This window comes from Zingiber officinale, chromosome 8A (assembly GCF_018446385.1).
Source record: "Zingiber officinale cultivar Zhangliang chromosome 8A, Zo_v1.1, whole genome shotgun sequence".
Lineage (NCBI taxonomy): Eukaryota > Viridiplantae > Streptophyta > Magnoliopsida > Zingiberales > Zingiberaceae > Zingiber > Zingiber officinale.
This window is the reverse complement of record NC_056000.1, coordinates 125,367,366-125,384,349: the sequence shown is the minus strand read 5'-3', so window position 1 is coordinate 125,384,349 and position 16,984 is coordinate 125,367,366. Positions and strand designations below refer to the sequence as shown.

Here is a 16,984-nt window from a genome sequence, read left to right as displayed (position 1 = left end):
TGCCTCCGGACTAACGTTTTCTTGCAGGAAGGAAGTTGCTGGAAAACCAGGGTTCGGGTGCCCGGGAGGGATCCGAGCGCCCGGAGGTGAACTTTTATCCGTAACGTCATTTCGCCACGTGGAGCGCCCTGGTTGGCTCGGCTACGTCATATTCAGGGCGCCCTGGAGGTTCCAGGCGCCCCGAACCTCCTATATACAGAGGGTAAAGGCTGAAGCTCCAACAACAACTCACGATTCGCTCTCTGGTGCTCCTGCGACGCTGCGAAGACAGTCTGACAACGCTCTGCTATTTTCATTCTTCTTTTTCTTGTCAGTATTGTTTTTTCATTAGCTTTCGTGTACTTTAAGTTGTATACAATTATTTCGAATTGCTAGTGAATTACCTATCGAAAGCACCCTTGCGTGCGGGCCTTGGAGTAGGAGTCGACACAGGCTCCGAACCAACTTAAAAATTACTTGTGTCATTTTTTCGCATTTCTTATTCTGTTGTTTACTCGAGATTTTTTTAATCGATATTCACCCCCCCCTCTATCGAATTTATGATCCAACAAGTGGTATCAGAGCAAGTACCGCTCTGATTTGGTGCAACCACCAATCAGACAAGGGGTGAAACTAGTTTCTTTTTTTTTCTTCAGTTTTCAAATTTTCAAAATTTTTCAAACGGGTACTATCACCTTTTTGGAAACTTTTTCTTTCGTCATAATCAATCTGAATTGGTGCAACACCAATTCAGTTCTTAAATTATTTCTATCTTATCCCGCACTACTAATCCAAGACCTAGCCTTGGGATTTTTTTTTTTTTTTTGTCTATTTCTTTACTTATGTGCAGGATATCTCAAATTGGAGGCTTCATCACAGTACATCCTCCCCTGTTCAACAAGGATGACTTTCCGTACTGGAAGAAGTGGATGGTGGTCTACCTGAAGACGGACTTCAACCAATGGTTCAGCGTCACAAGAGGCTACAAAGCACCAATCGACAACTCCGGAATTCCACTGGACTCGGAACAGTGGACTCCGGATATGAAGAAGAAAGCGTCAACGGATTTCAAAGCACTCAACACGCTTCAATGCGGACTGACGAGGGAAGAATTGAACCGGGTAGGACCGCACCAGAACGCAAAGGAATTGTGGGACAAGCTGATCGAACTACATGAAGGAACAAGTGACGCCAAGGTAATGAAACACGGCCTGCTTTTAAATAGATTATTTAATATTAAAATGTAGGAAGGAGAAACGGCGAGTCAGCTTCACGCGAGGATCAAGAACATCCTCAATGGACTCCACGCAATAGGACATCAAATGGAGAATCGGGATTTGATAAGGTATGCTTTAAATGCTTTTCCGCATAATAATTTGTGAGCATCTATTGTGGATGCCTACAAAATTTCTAAAAACTTATCTAAATTAAAATTAGACGAACTATTTTGCGGTTAGAATTACACGAGCAAACTAACGTCGGGGTCAAGAAAGGTGTAGCCTGGTTTGCAGGTTCATCCAAGGAAAGAACAAAGACCAAGCCTAAGGTTGAGGATGAGTCTGACCAGGACTCTGAAGACGAAGAATACTTGGTAAACCTGGTAAGGAAAATGTTCACCAGGAAAAAGAAAAGCTTCAGCAAGAAGGACCTACAAAAGATCAACTCCCCAAACGAACCGAGGAACGTGACCTGCTTCAGATGCAACAAGAAGGGCCACTACAAGAACGAGTGCTCGAAACTGAAGAGCGACAAGACAAAGATATCCAAGAAGAAAGCTCTCAAAGTGACTTGGGGCAACTCTTCCTTGGACGAATCGGAAGCCGAAGATCAGAAGCACAAGAGCCACCTTGCGCTGATGGCCCTCGAAGAAGAATCGGACGAAGAATCGGAAGACGGGTCCGAACCCGAATCGAGCCACGAGTCCATACTCATTTCTGAAGGTTCCGATGAGGTAAATTTTAATCTAAATAGATTTTTTTTTAGAATTATTGCATGTCTGAATAGTAAATTAGTTAAATTAGAAAAAGAAAATAAATTGCTCCTTGAGGAAAATCAAAACCTCAAGGAACAAATTAAAAATTCAAATCCAACTCAAGACCCAACACTTGAGGAGGAAAATTTAAAAATGGAAGTTAATAAATTAAAAGATCTTTTAGAAAAATTTACAACAAGATCTAAAAATTTAGATCTAATTTTAAATAATCAAAAGGCAATCTACAACAAAATCGGGCTTGGCTACAAGTCAAGTTCGAATAAAGCATTTAAATCGTTAATAACCCAACATAAACAATCAAGTAAAGATTGGGTTCCGAAAGCGTGTTTAACCACATAAGTAGGACTTAACCAATACTATATACTCAAAGAAAAAATATATTATGTAAAATAAAATAAATCAACTCAACAACCAAAATACAAACCCAGATCAACAAATTCAAAATCTAAATATTTTAAACTCCACAAAGACTTAGAATATCGCCAAGTCAATTATAACTATAAAAAGAACAGACATAAACCAAGAACTAAAAATAAAAATATAGGCCAATAATTCAGGGGGAGGCTCCAGAATAGCTGACACCTCCAAAACTAACCTACCTGACAGGATAACCTAAACTAACCTACCCAGCAGAGTAATTAAGACTAATTAGAAAGGAACCAAGTTTAACTTGACCTACGGTACTGGTGAAGTTTTAGATGATAGTACGTTAGGGAAGTTTAGTCTATGCATGTCTAGGAAGATATGACTTCGACTTGGTGCATTTGGCTAAGTGGAACTAACCGAAGCTACCCTTTATAGATCCTAACCAGTTAGACCAAGGTTTTGTATTAAGTTCAATGGATAGGACTATTTGGAAAACCTCGAAGGCATGATTACTCTAATGATGTCCAAGTGACTCACCATAACCCAGAAGTTTATCCAGAGAATGCATATTTGTTGGATCCAAAGCTAAACCTAAATCTAACACAAAGTTAAACCAAACCCTAAAACTGAATCTAATTCATCTCACAAAATTATAGGATTCCCTGATTGAAAACGTAGATCGGGTGAGATGACTAAGGACTTAATTAAATAAAGTTAAAATTACATCCATTCATATCAAGTGCACGTTGGGTCTGATATTTTTTAATATAAGGCCCAATATAGGCCCAATAATTTTTCATATCTAGTCCAATGTGGATTTAATATGAATGAATTTAAACATTTAAACCTTCCAAACAAGTCCTTGTTCTACTTTTTCTAGCAATCCAACAAATGACAGCCCACCATCACAAGCAACTTGTAAAAATTTGTCATTTGCAATCAGAAAATCTAAAAGAGACAAGCTTATATGAATCTTAAATATGATAGCATTATTGAAAGGTAAAAATGTAATAGAAAACATACAATTAAGTGCATGATAAAGCGCAAAAAATTACTGAAGTGTACCAACTCTTCCAGATAACATATAATTAACAAGGATTTCAATTGATGAGTTTAGACATGATATATTCAAAGTGAGAAAAACTAGCCTGTTAAAAAGAAAATTAGATAGGCTTACCAGCAATGTCAAGAGAGACACTAATATAATATTTAAGAATTTGATTTATTAAATAAATGCATTTCCTTTTCAATTATACAAAAGGCCTAGAGATACAATTGCATACATTTTAGTTTATGTAAAATTTTGATGTTGTAAGAAGTTCAATTATATTATTTATTGTTTTTTTTTACTTTTCAGAGGTGTTAAAATGTAATAAGGAAGAATTGTCAAAAATTTTCACATTGGGCTTGATATGACTCCATATCAAACCCAACGTGAGCATGATATCATTCCATATCAAATTTATGTTGGACCTGATATGATTATATATTAGACTTACATTAAATCTGAAATGATACATATCAATCCAATGGATCGATTTCCTTTCAAGAAAATTAAAAATCTATCTTAAAAGGGATCATTAACCGTGTTATATTCCATCTTCATTCAATAACGTAGAGAAGCTACCATCTTATGAGTTTGTTTCAGCACAATATTTAAGTTCGATTTGTTTATGAAATATATTGATGTTGACGTTGGAACATTCACACACAAGTGTATTGATGCTTGATTGGAGCTCTACACCAACCAACAACATAGAGTAAATTAATTAAGTGGGGTGCCATTTTAATTAATGAAGACTAAATTAAATGAAATTATTAATTAAATTTAAACACATTAAGCATTAATGTATTAATTAATTGGAATAAAAAATATTAATAGCTATTAATTATTAATGTAATTCCATCCGTCAACAACGTTTTTAACTCATTAATACTTTTAATTAAATAAAATATTAAAGGATTATATGTCAAACTATGGTACTAAATTATTAATTTATTAAGGATAATTTTTCAAAATAAAGAATTAACAATATTCTAAAAAACAGATACTATTTAAAAAAAAATAAAGATAGATCCACTATTTTAGTGACTTTTTAATACAGGTCTTATAGATATGGAGAAAGGTATATACATGTACTTAGGTCATAGATGTATGGTAGGATAAATCTCAGATCGTTAGTTCTTGAGAATCGACTCCTGACCATTACGTCAGTAAATATTATTTTTAAAAATTTAGTCGAATGATTATTTTTTTAAATTTAGTCGAATGACTGAGTTGATAATTAATTAAAGAATTATATAAAAAAATTATTTAAAATTTATTTTTTTCATTGATTTAATAATAAAATAATAATTTTACTATACTAAAGTCAATTTCCTAAGGATTAAGATTTTTTACTAAAGATTCCCAAAACTAATTGTTTATGAAAAAAATAAAAAATAACAACTATGAATTTATCTACATAATGAACAGCGAGTGGATGAATCAATAATAAATACATCATTAACAATATTGGAATTTATTTACAGAATCTCATAGTACTATATAATTAAGATGGAACAATTTTCTGGCTTGGGATAACAAAATTTGTATGTTTTCTTATCTTATTCTTCACAAAAGGGTAGACATTATAGAAGAAGAAAAGAAGAAGAAACGATCAGAGAGCTCCGTGCTACTAATTGCTAACTGGATCAAACTAAGAATTCAATCAAAGTTCTTCTGCAACCCTTCATCACGTGCCTCGTTCTTGCACCAATTTAAACGCAAAAATTAACATGAAGCATCGCACAAGAACTGAAATGGATAGCTGAAATAAATAATGGATAATATATTTGAACTATTTGTAACCGTAGAAATCCACAGTTCCCGAGCGCTCTAGGTCCATTAGTAGGTTTCGCTCAAAATTTATTGATAGACCTATAGAACTTCGATTGCATCCATTTCGATTCCTATGAATATCTGAGGTAGCAAGGAGTTCAAATATGCTATCCATTATTTATTTTGGTTTCTCGGAGATATTAAAGCGTAATAAGGAAAAATTGTCGAAAATTTCTACGTTAGGTCTGATATAATTACATACTAGGTCCACGTTGGACCTTATATGATATATATCAAACCCAACGTGGTGATTTTTGACGTTTCTTCCTTATTACATTTTAATACCTCCGAGAAGTTGAAATAAATAATAGATAACATATTTGAACTCCTTGCAACCTCAAAAATCCACAAGAATTAAAATGGGTGCAATTAGAGCTCTCTATGTCCATTAGTAGATTTTGGTCAAAATTCACTGATAGACCTAGAGATCTCAGATTGCATCTATTTTATTTCTTGTGAATTTCTGGTGTCGCAAGAAGTTTAAATATGTTATCCATTATTTATTTCAGTTTCTCAGAATGTATTAAAATGTTATAAAAAATTAATTAAACCTTATAAAATGTTATCCATATGTTATGCATAAATGCAAAAAAGGGGAAAAAGAGAAGAAAGGAGAGGAAAAATAAGTGGGAAGTTGCATGAACAGAAAAGAGAAAAGAAAAGAGAGAGAAAAATGGTAGAGAAAAAAATGATTAAAAAAAGGAAGATTTGCCAAAAGGGTAAAACAAGAAGTGCACTTGAAAATGTGTGTCTTTTGGTAAATACCAAAATAGCATGTATCTTTTGGTCAATTCAGAAACTCAAGTGCATCATTTGATAAATTGCCAAAATTAAAATGATGTCATTTGTTCTTATTATTATTAAAAAAATATCTAATGATCCTGTCCAAAAGTGGAGAAGAAGACTGATTGGGAAAATGGCTCAGATATTGATTGTGCGAAGACTTTCACTCAGCAAAATGTGGCTCCGAGCAATTCTGTATGCCAAAGGGAACGTCAAAAACCGGGCTACAGAAGGGGTCCCGACGTAGGCACTTTGACGCTCAAGTCAATGATAGAGTTGAGTCGAATGAACAGTAGTTGTGAGCATGTAAAATTACGTAGTATCACATACTTGCGCTTGTAGATGGAGGCCCCTTTTATAGTGTTACTATTTATTTGTGCACGAATCTCAAAATATTTCTAAAAAATGACAGACCATAAAGATGTTTTGACATCTTTCTCAAAATGGACTCGTAATCTCTACGTTTGGCCGGCTGGAGCTTCTAGTTTACAGTTTGCATATAGAATATTATCTATCTTTCATGACACAAAATGTCAAAAAGGAATATAAGGTCATTGGGTTGAGGAACCTATCATATGCTTACCTGGCAAGCCGATCGAGTTCCTCCTGTGGCCGATCGGTAATTGCTTACATGAGAAAGCCGGTCGACTTTATAGAGCGTTGTTGGGGACTCGTCCCTCACTTGGCATATCTATTTAGCTAAAGAGTCCAATTGGACCGGTTGCCCAGTCTATTCAATCGGGCCATAGTTTTGATCATCTAAACTATTTGGTTGAGCTAGTTAATTGTGTTATCTTCCAGTGACAAAGAAGTCTTGGCTCTGAAGAGTGTTGCCTCATCTTTAGCTATTTATCAATATTGAGGGACTCAGTGTTCGACTAACCCAACAGTCCGATCGAATAACCCCTCAACCACAAGGATCAACTATACTAGCTTTGAAGATTGACCTCTCTTTAATTTTAACCACCATATCAACTGACCTCCTGAACTTTGACCCGCTTCGAGGGGCCACCTTAATCACCATACTTTCTCATTTCCTATAAAATTTTCTATTTTAAGCCAGTTTGGTTAAAATTGCTTTAAAGTAGCTGACTTGATTAAAAAAAACTGCAACATCAAGTACTTTGACTAAAATTATTTAAAATAATTTTAATTTCTTTAATTAAAACAATTTTACTTAAAATAATTATAATAATGTTGAATAAATATATTTCTACCTTGTACATGAATAAGTTGTGATTTATCTAATATTAAAAAAAATTACAGCTACCTCCTAATGCGCTAACGTCCATAGCCTCCTCATATGAGGAAATTGATGATATGGGGAGACGGTATTTACTCCTTTGCATAGGGTAAAGAAAGAAACAATCATATTAAATGGATTGTTTTTAATAATGGAGTATGGTGCATCCAAAAATAATAATTTTAGTTAATTTTATTAATTATCTCTGATGTACATACTATGATTAATCCAACATTTTTTGATTATGCCCCTTATTTGAAGGAAAAATTCCTACAAATATATCATTGTTGGGATTCGAATCATAGATGTCTGGATGATAATTTGAATGTCCCATCAAGACAAACAAGATAACGGATATTTTCCTCAATTGTTTTGATGAATTATTCACATCTTCTAATGCTACTGGTCGAGACTTTGAAACGGTTATTTCTCACATTGAGCCTACTGTAAATTCTTCATTAAATGATTCACTTTGTGTCCCTTTTAGGTAAGTCCGTAAAACTTTATTTGACATGGACCCTTCCAACGCCCTGGCGCCCGATGGATTTACGACATTATTCTTTCAAAAAAAATTGGCCCTCGGTCGGCCACGTGATAATTTCTGCGGTCCTTCATATTTTAAATGATAATGGTGATATATATGAAATGATAATGGTGATATGAAAGGATGGATGGAATTCCACACTCATTACTCTCATCCCTGAGATTCCAAACTCTTCTCCATGGAAAATTTAGGTCCATAAGTTTATTGTTGATAGATGACTCATATTTGAATGAACATCAATGCAATGAATATTATGGGAAAAAATATATTAAGATTTTTCGTAACAGAATTTTGTTACTATGTTTTATATAATTACGATTTTTCATAACAGAATTCTGTTGCAGTTTTTCATAAAAAGAATCTGTTACGATTTTATTGGGTCCGGAGTTTAGGACTATTTATATGGATCATTGTAAATATATTGTATAATGAGAATCATTGAATATGATTCTCTTGTTAGAGAGAATTCTAATAAATCTTCGACAATTTTTGCAGAGTAGGCATGTCGTCGAACCATGGTAACTCCTCCTCTTCTTCTTCTTCTTCTTCTTTCTCGTGTTTGCTCTTTTATGTGCGTCTTTGTCTCGTTGCTGCACGCGATCTCTTTCTCTCTTCCTCTCTTCCTCTTCTTCCGCATTAGACGTTGAGAGGCGTGTGTTGCCCCTTTTTACACAAAAATTGATATCAGAGCAAGGTTTTGTCATATTTCTTCAATACATCGGGATGACTTCTGCGAAGTTTGATATAATAAAGTTTGATGGAATCAAAAACTTCATATTATAGCAGAGAATGATTAAGAATTTATTGGTGCAACAAGGCATGGTGAAGGTACTAGAAAAAAGGAAACCAGAAAGTATGAAGAGATCGGATTGAGAAGAATTTCAGACGAAGACAACGACAACAATCATGCATTGTCTTACGGATGATAGAATGTACCATGTCATGGATGAGGAGTCACCGGTGACAGTTTAGCAAAAGCTGGAAAACTATACATGTCAAAGTCATTGACAAACAAGTTGTATCTTAAGCTGAAATTATTCAGGTTGAAAATAACAAAGGAAACTTATTTGAGCCAGCACATCAACATATTCAACCAAATAATGAGTGGTCTGAAGCGGATTGTTGTGAAAATCAAGGACAAAGACAAAGTGTTGATGTTGCTAAATTCTCTATCTTCATCTCCTACGTACGTGAATTTGGTTACTACTTTAATGTGAGGTAAGGAAACTCTTAAATCAGAGGAGATCACAGGTGTATTGCTAATTAAGTTTTCACCAAAGAAAGAAAACAACCAATGAAGTTTCTTAAGGAAAAGGACTTGTGGTAAATAGTAACCAAGAGCGTAGTATAGGAGCAAATCTCGGCATGGATCGGATAATGACAACAAGTAGAAATAAAAAAAATTTGATACCTAGAAGGCAGTAGATTCTAGTTCGGTGTTGATGGGAAATGATGTGTCTTGCAGAGTCATCGGCATAGGAAACATTAGAATTAAGATGTTTGATGGTGTGATCAAAATTTTATGTGATGTCAGACATATATCAGATCTAAAATAGAATTTGATCTCACTAGGATATTGATTGCAATTATAAGTCAGTGAACGGGATGATGAAAGTCAGCAAAGGAGCTCTGACGGTAATGAAAGCACAAAAGATAGCAAGAAATATCTACAAGTTGATAGAGACTACAGTTATCGGTGGAGTCTGAATCAGACAGTATTGTCTTGTGGCATATATGGTTAGGGCATATAAGTGAAAGTATGACGCTAGAACTTCACGAGAGAAATTTGTTGAAAGGTGTCAAGACGTGCAAGCTTGAAGTATGCAAATTTTGTGTTCTTAGGAAATAGAACAAAGTACAAATCAAGACGGCAACAAAGACGAAGAAGATTTTGGACTACGTATATACAGATCTATAAGGACTAGCCAGTATAGCATCACATGGAGGGCACTTGTATGTTATGAGTTTTACTGATGATTACTCACGAAAGGTCTAGTTATACTTTATGCGTCATAAGTCATAAACTTTTGTAAAGTTTAAACTGTGAAAAACTAAAGTGGAGAACCAGACTAGAAGGTAGATCAAATGTCTTAGGTTAGACAATGGGACTAAGTACACAAATTTAAAGTTTCAGGAATTTTGTGAGCAACATGGGATAATGAGGTATTTCTCGGTTCACAGGACACCCCAACAGAACGAGGTGGCGGAAAGGTTGAACAAGACAATTATTGAAAAGGCAAGATGTCTCAGGCTGAATGCAGGGCTAGCAAAGAATTTTTGGACTGAAGTGTTGGTACAATTAGCTTCCAAGATTTTGATGTTTGACAATATACCTAAGTCTGATCAGTTTGACCAAGGGTTGATCTAAATATGACTTAATGTTTGGAAAAGACTAGCAAGGAAAAGTCCTAATTTAGTTAGGCAAAGGGAATTCTTAGAGGGAGATAACCCTAGGTGGTGAAAGTCCTAGTGAGTGAAGCTAGGCAGTGAAAATCCTAGGGGGAGGTAACCCTAGGTGGTGGAAGACTTGGTAAGTGAAGTTAGGTAGTGGAAATCCTAGGGGGAGGTAACCCTAAGTGGTGAAAATCTTGGTGAGTGAAACTAGATAGTGGAAATCCTACGGGGAGGTAACCCTAGGTAATGGTAAAATCTTGGATACAGTCCAAGCATGAAACCTAGTAGGTCGGGTGGACTTACAGGAATACAGCTTGATCTTAAGGGATTGGCCCTTAGGTGATAGACTTGTAGGAGGGACCTCCAAGCAAAAGGTAAGCCTAATAGATCAGGTAGACTTACAAATATAGGATAGGTTGCTTGTTTGTGTTTGTATGGTTGTTTTGCAAAAACCTGGAGATGGAAGCAAAACATATAGTAGACAAATGCAAATGAGTGAATCGTACTTGACTCGAGTCGAACCGGACCCAAACTGATTCAAGAGATCGAATCAGTAGTTCGGTAGACTAACTGGGTTTGGTCTGAGTTATCAAAAATATTAACATGGAAGATGTTGTAACAAAAGATCATCTTTATGATTTGGATCAGGATGAGGATAAGCTAGATGATGTGGATATAGATAAGGCTTCATCCAGATAAGAGTTGATTTAGATAAGGATCTGTTCCAACTCTATAAAAAGAGATGAAGGCTCTACATTCAAGACACTGATTCTTCATTCTACTCTTCATCTCTGCGCTCAGAAAGCTACGCTACGAAGCTCTGAAGAAAAGAAATCTATAGGGTGCAAGTGGATATTCAAGAAGAAAGAAGCAATGTTAGAGGGAGATGAAGCGAAGTTCAAGGTTGGGTTGGTAGCAAAGGTGTATTCACAAAGAAAGGGAATTGACTATGAAGAAATTCTCTCCAGTAATAAAACATACATCAATTAGAGCGATGTTGGTTTTGGTGGCACATCACAATTTGCAGTTGGAGCAAATAGATCTGGAGACAACATTTCTTCATAGAAATTTAGAGGAGCAAATTTTTATATCACAACTAGAGGGATCTGGTCAGCCCGGACAAGAGCGGTTGGTTTGTAAGTTGAAGAAATCGCTCTATAGATTGAAATAATCTCCTAGGCGATGGTACAAATATTTTGATTCATACATGATTCAAAATGGATATAGGAGATGTGAGTATGATTACTGCATATATGTAAAGAGTCTTGAAAATGAATCACTAGTTTTTTTACTACTGTATGTAGATGACATGCTCTTTGTTACGAAAAAGATGAAAGAGGTCGACAAATTAAAGAAGCTACTGAGTAAAGAATTTGACATGAAAGATTTGGGAGAATCTAAGAAGATTCTTAGGATGGAGATTCACAGGGATAGAACTGTAGGGAGATTATGGTTGTCTCAATGTAGCAATGTGGAGAAGGTGCTGGATAGGTTCAACATGAAGAATGCAAAGTCGATGAGCACACCCTTGGCACATCACTTCAAGTTATCTAGTACACAGTGTCCAAAGATAGATAATGAGATCCAAGAGATGTCAAAGGTTCCTTATATAGTGTAATTGATTGTCTGATGTATGTCATGGTTTACACAAGACCAGACTTAGCGCAAACAGTTAGTATGGTGAGCAAGTTTCTCTCAAATCCTGATCAACCACATTGGGATGCAGTAAAATGGATCTTCATATACTTGAGAAATATAATTAATTATGATATCATATTCAGTAAATAACCGGAAGATCTTTCAGTTGTTGGGTATGTAGATGCAAACTATGCAGGAGATTTAGATAACAGGAGGTCTACTACAAGATACGTGTTCACTGTGGCAGGAGAACCTATCTATTGGAAATCTATGATACAATTTATTGTTGTATTATCTATTACGGATTCGAAGTACATGGTAGTAGCTGAAGTAGCGAAGGCAGCTTTATAGCTTGCAAGGTGGTCAGAGAATTGGGCGTTCAGTAAGGTGGAGTTAAGTTGTTATGCAATAGTTAGAGTGCTATCTATTTGGTGAAGAATCAGGTGTATCATGTGAGAATAAAGCACATTAATGTGAGGTTTCATAAGATCAGAGAGCTGATTGCTTTCTCGAAAATTCAAGTTGAGAAGATTCATACTGCAGATATGCTGATAAAGCAGTGACCACAGAGAAGTTCAAGCATTGCTTGAATATGCTCCATATCTCTAGATGTTAAAGGAAGGAAGCACAGACCCAAAGATTCAGGTAGAGTTTTGTTCAGATACACGTGATCTTCGAAGGGGGTAAATATTCGCCAAGACGGATATTGTTGATGGGTGGCTCATATTTGAATGAAGGTCAATGTAATGGGCATCATGGAAAAAAAAATCTGTTAACATTCATGGAAAAAAATATTCGCCAAGATGGAGATTTTTTGTAACAGAATTCTGTTACGATTTTTTATAATAAAATTCTGTTACGATTTTTCATAACAGAGTTCTATTTAGTTTTTCATAATAGAAATTTATTACGATTTTATTAGGTATAGGATTTAAGCACTATTTATATGGATCATTATAAACATATTGTATAATGAGAATAATTGAATGTAACTATCTTGTGTAGAGATAATTCTAATAAAGTTTCAATCATTTTTGTGGAGTAGACACGTTGCCGAATCACGATAAATCTTCTTCTTCTTTTCTGTGTTTGCTCTTTCTTGTACATCTTTATCTCGTTCCTCCACGCGATCTATTTCTCTCTTCTTTTTCTTCTGTATTAGAGGTTGAGAGATGTTACCCCCTCTTTACGCAACACTTATGTAACACTTATTATAAAATTAGTGCTCGTACCATTACTAATCGGGTGAGACTAGCTATGGCTGCTGCACTTCATCAACAACAAAGTACATTCGTGCCGGGATGCCTTATCACAAATGGAGATGACGAATATTTAAAATAAAAAATATTTTAAATACTTATAATTAAAATTACTTTAATATCAATCAAAATTACTTTACATTATACTAATTTTAAAACATAGACCAACCTAATCATAGCACACCCTATCCATAGCTTGTTTGGCAAACAAACACCCTATCTATCATTAGGTGTTATTAGGGGCGCACAAATTCAATTAAATACACCACCTCTTACGTTAGATACTTCAACTAAACACCCTCATATCATCAACAACACCCTATTGACCTGAGATACTAATGCAATGGTAAAATAGTTTTTCAATTTCTTAGGTATACAGTCACGATCGAATGATGAATTAAGATAATCTCTTTCAACTTGAATCCTATAGGTCTAAACCTTATCAGGAAATAAATAGAGTTCGATCATCCTTTATTTAATTCCAACAGTGAGATCCTTTTTTAAAAATCTAATCACAATGCTTAAACTAATAAACCAAACCTAAGCATGATTGAGACCAACTGTTACTGTTAATTAATTGCTGGGACATGCCATGGCCGTCCTGCAAGGCTCTGCGTGCAACAGCAGCATCAAAAAGCTTCCAGATTGCGGAATTAATTATTAATGGAGGAAGGAGGCGAGCATAAAAGGCAAGCAAGCAAGCAGTTGTCTGCTGTGGATGAGGAGTCTGGCGGTTTCGATGGAAACAGAGGAGAACAGGGTGGCGGCGCCGCCACCCTCCTGCAAGTCCAGGTTCAGGAGGGTGTGCGTCTTCTGTGGCAGCAGCCGCGGGAAGAAGGAAATCTACCAGATCGCAGCGACTCAGCTCGGTCAAGAACTGGTGCAGAGGAAGATCGACTTGGTGTATGGAGGAGGAAGCGTAGGGCTCATGGGGCTCGTTTCCAGAGCTGTTCATGATGGCGGTCGCCATGTTTTGGGGTTTACTCCCTCCCCTCTCTCTCTCTCTCTCTCTCTGTTTCTGATCTCTCATGCTCTGTGTCTCAGACCGTGGTGTGTTTGCAGAGTGATTCCGAGGGCTTTGATGCTCAGTGAGGTAGGAGTATTATTATGCAGCCAGCTGCCAGTGCTCTGTTTTCCTTGGTAGTAAACATGCATCCTGATGGAGTCGGGGACGATGAATGGGCAGATAACAGGGACGGCAGGGGGGGAGGTGAGGGTGGTGGCGGGCATGCACCAGAGGAAGGCCGAGATGGCTAGCCAAGCCGACGCTTTCATCGCGCTGCCTGGTAAACAAAATGCAGCGTTTGATATTTTTTCTTAGGCCAAAATCAAAAGACATTCTAAATTATATAAATCACCTAAAAGAATATTTACTATAAGCGTCATTGTAATACTATGCTGGACTTCTGGGCTGATCGCCACATGTACTTTCGGATTTACTCTGGTGACCGGTGGGAAATTTCCATAGGACCGGGCCGGTCACCCAGAAATAGTTAATGAGGCTAACTGGGATTATCTCATTGCAATACTATAACTATTATAAATTGAAATCATAGGGTGATGGATAATTTGGCGTGGTCAAAACTCAATTTTTTTAATCCCTCCAATTTTTTTAATCCCTCTCTCATTTGTATGTAATAATTTTTCTCTCTTTCCTATTAAATTAAAATAAAATTCTCTTCTCTCTCTTATTATTACATGCAACAATTACTGTGGTACTAATGTTACAACGTTGTAGCAGCTATACTATATAGCAGCGGCTACAATGTTGTAGTAGTTATAGCTGCTTCAACGATGTAGTAATTGCTACAACGATACAGTAGCTGCTACAACGGTATAGTAGCCAGTTCAACGATACAACAGCTACTATATTGTAGTAGCTACTGTCTAGTAGCTGCTATCACTGTAGCAGTTACTGTGTAGTAGCTGCTATAACGCACCACTAAAAATTAGCACCACAGTGATTGCTATATCCAATCATAAGAGAGAAAAGCGAGAATTTTATTTTAATTTAAGAAAAAAGAAAGAAAAGTTGTTTATTTTAATTTAAGAGGAAAGAGAAAAAAGTTGTTATATAAAAATAAGATAGGAATTAAAAAAAAATAGATTTTAACCTCGTCAGATAACCCATGTCGAATTTCACTCACGGTCGCACAAGAGACATCGAGCAACATATCATTTCTCCTATAACTAGCTATCACTAGAGATAACAATGGATAGAATTTGTGTTGGAATGCATATTCTTAGTCCTCACCCTCATAACGATCTCCATTATCATTAGGGTATTCAACTTTTATCTTTATACTCATTAGAGGATGGATATTTATCTTTTATTCTCATACCCAATTTGATGATTCGATATCTTGCACTAATATTTTTTTTTTCATTTCATCCAACTAACATATTGAATAAAAGCACATTAGAATTAATAGCATATCAAAAAAATATAATTCAACAAAAATATAATACACATCTATAGGTTAAAGGGTGAAAGCCAAGAAGGAGAAGATTATATTTACGTTCTCCTCCATTCGAATCAGATATTAGATCCTTCATTAAGTTCAAAGAAAATTGTTATCCTTAGCTACTGCAATATGTAGTAGCTATAAAATAGTTAGTATAACGTTGTTCCTTCTAATGTTAATTATTATAGTAACGTGTAATAGCTAATACAATAATGTTATAGTATTATAATATCTATTGTGTAGCAGCTACTTAGGTAATTGTTATAATTATTTTAAAGTTATTTTATTGAGTAATTGGTAGAAAAATATTTTGATATAAAAGAATTCAAAATTTTAGGATTTATGATTTTGTTACTTAGTTAGCTTACAACTATTTTAAAGTAATTTTGATTCACTGAAAGTGATTTTGATAAAATTTAAATAATTTTGATTAAAGAGTATTTTAATATAATAATATTTTATGGATAATAATTTTGACTAAAATAAAATAATTATTTTTACATGTTATAATAACTATCAAGTAATAAAAGATATTTTGGAATACAAAACATCTTGGTATCATTCAAAAAAGGATTTTTTTTTTTTCTGACAATTTGCATAATTTAAGACATCTTTTTTATTTATATCTGATTTTTATATATCATTTAGACAATTATTTTGTATATCATTTAGACAATTTGTATAAATTTGCTTATTGGTTTTTTTTGGATTGGATTGAAGGTGGGTATGGAACATTGGAAGAGCTCCTAGAAGTGATCACTTGGGCTCAGCTTGGCATCCACGACAAGCCTGTAGAAAGGGCTTATTGATCCTTTGTTTTGCTTCGGGGAGTCGAATAGGGAAACAGGGTTGCTGAATTGATGTATTTGATGGGCAGGTGGGTTTGCTAAATGTGGATGGGTACTACAACTCGCTGCTCTGCTTCATCGACAAGGCTGTGGACGAAGGGTTCATCGCACCGGCCGACCGTCACATCATTGTGTCCGCGGAAACAACTCAAGAATTGCTCTACAAGCTCGAGGTAGATAGTGTGTTTCATTATGATCCAGTCGACTGGATCAGCTTATCGAATCAGTTTAACTCTGGATCATGTCGATGCAGGATTATGAGCCAATGCCAAGCCCAGTACGAATGAGGCTGAGCTGGGAGCCTAAACCTGACATGGCCAGTGGACCCCAACTCAACTAATGTGTGTACCTGTTGAGCCATTTCCCAGTTGATTCTTCACCATTGTACACATTTTTTTTTTTTTTTATTGTTTTTCTAATGTAAATATGACATAAAAGACCATCCGGTGCAAGAAGCTCCCGTCATACGAAATCTTGAAGAATGATCCATTGTACACAACATTATCCTACTTTTTACAAAAAAAACTATTTTCAAAATTCAATCCATTTACCGTTACACAAAGACTCTCCTAATATAAAAATGACATCTCG

The 16,984-nt window shown here is 35.4% G+C and overlaps 1 pseudogene; it reads left to right on the top strand.

The window, feature by feature from the left end:
• Nucleotides 1-13,638: 13,638 nt before the first annotated feature.
• On the top strand, nucleotides 13,639-16,786 carry LOC122010135 (annotated as a pseudogene).
• The last annotated feature ends 198 nt before the right edge of the window (nucleotides 16,787-16,984 follow it).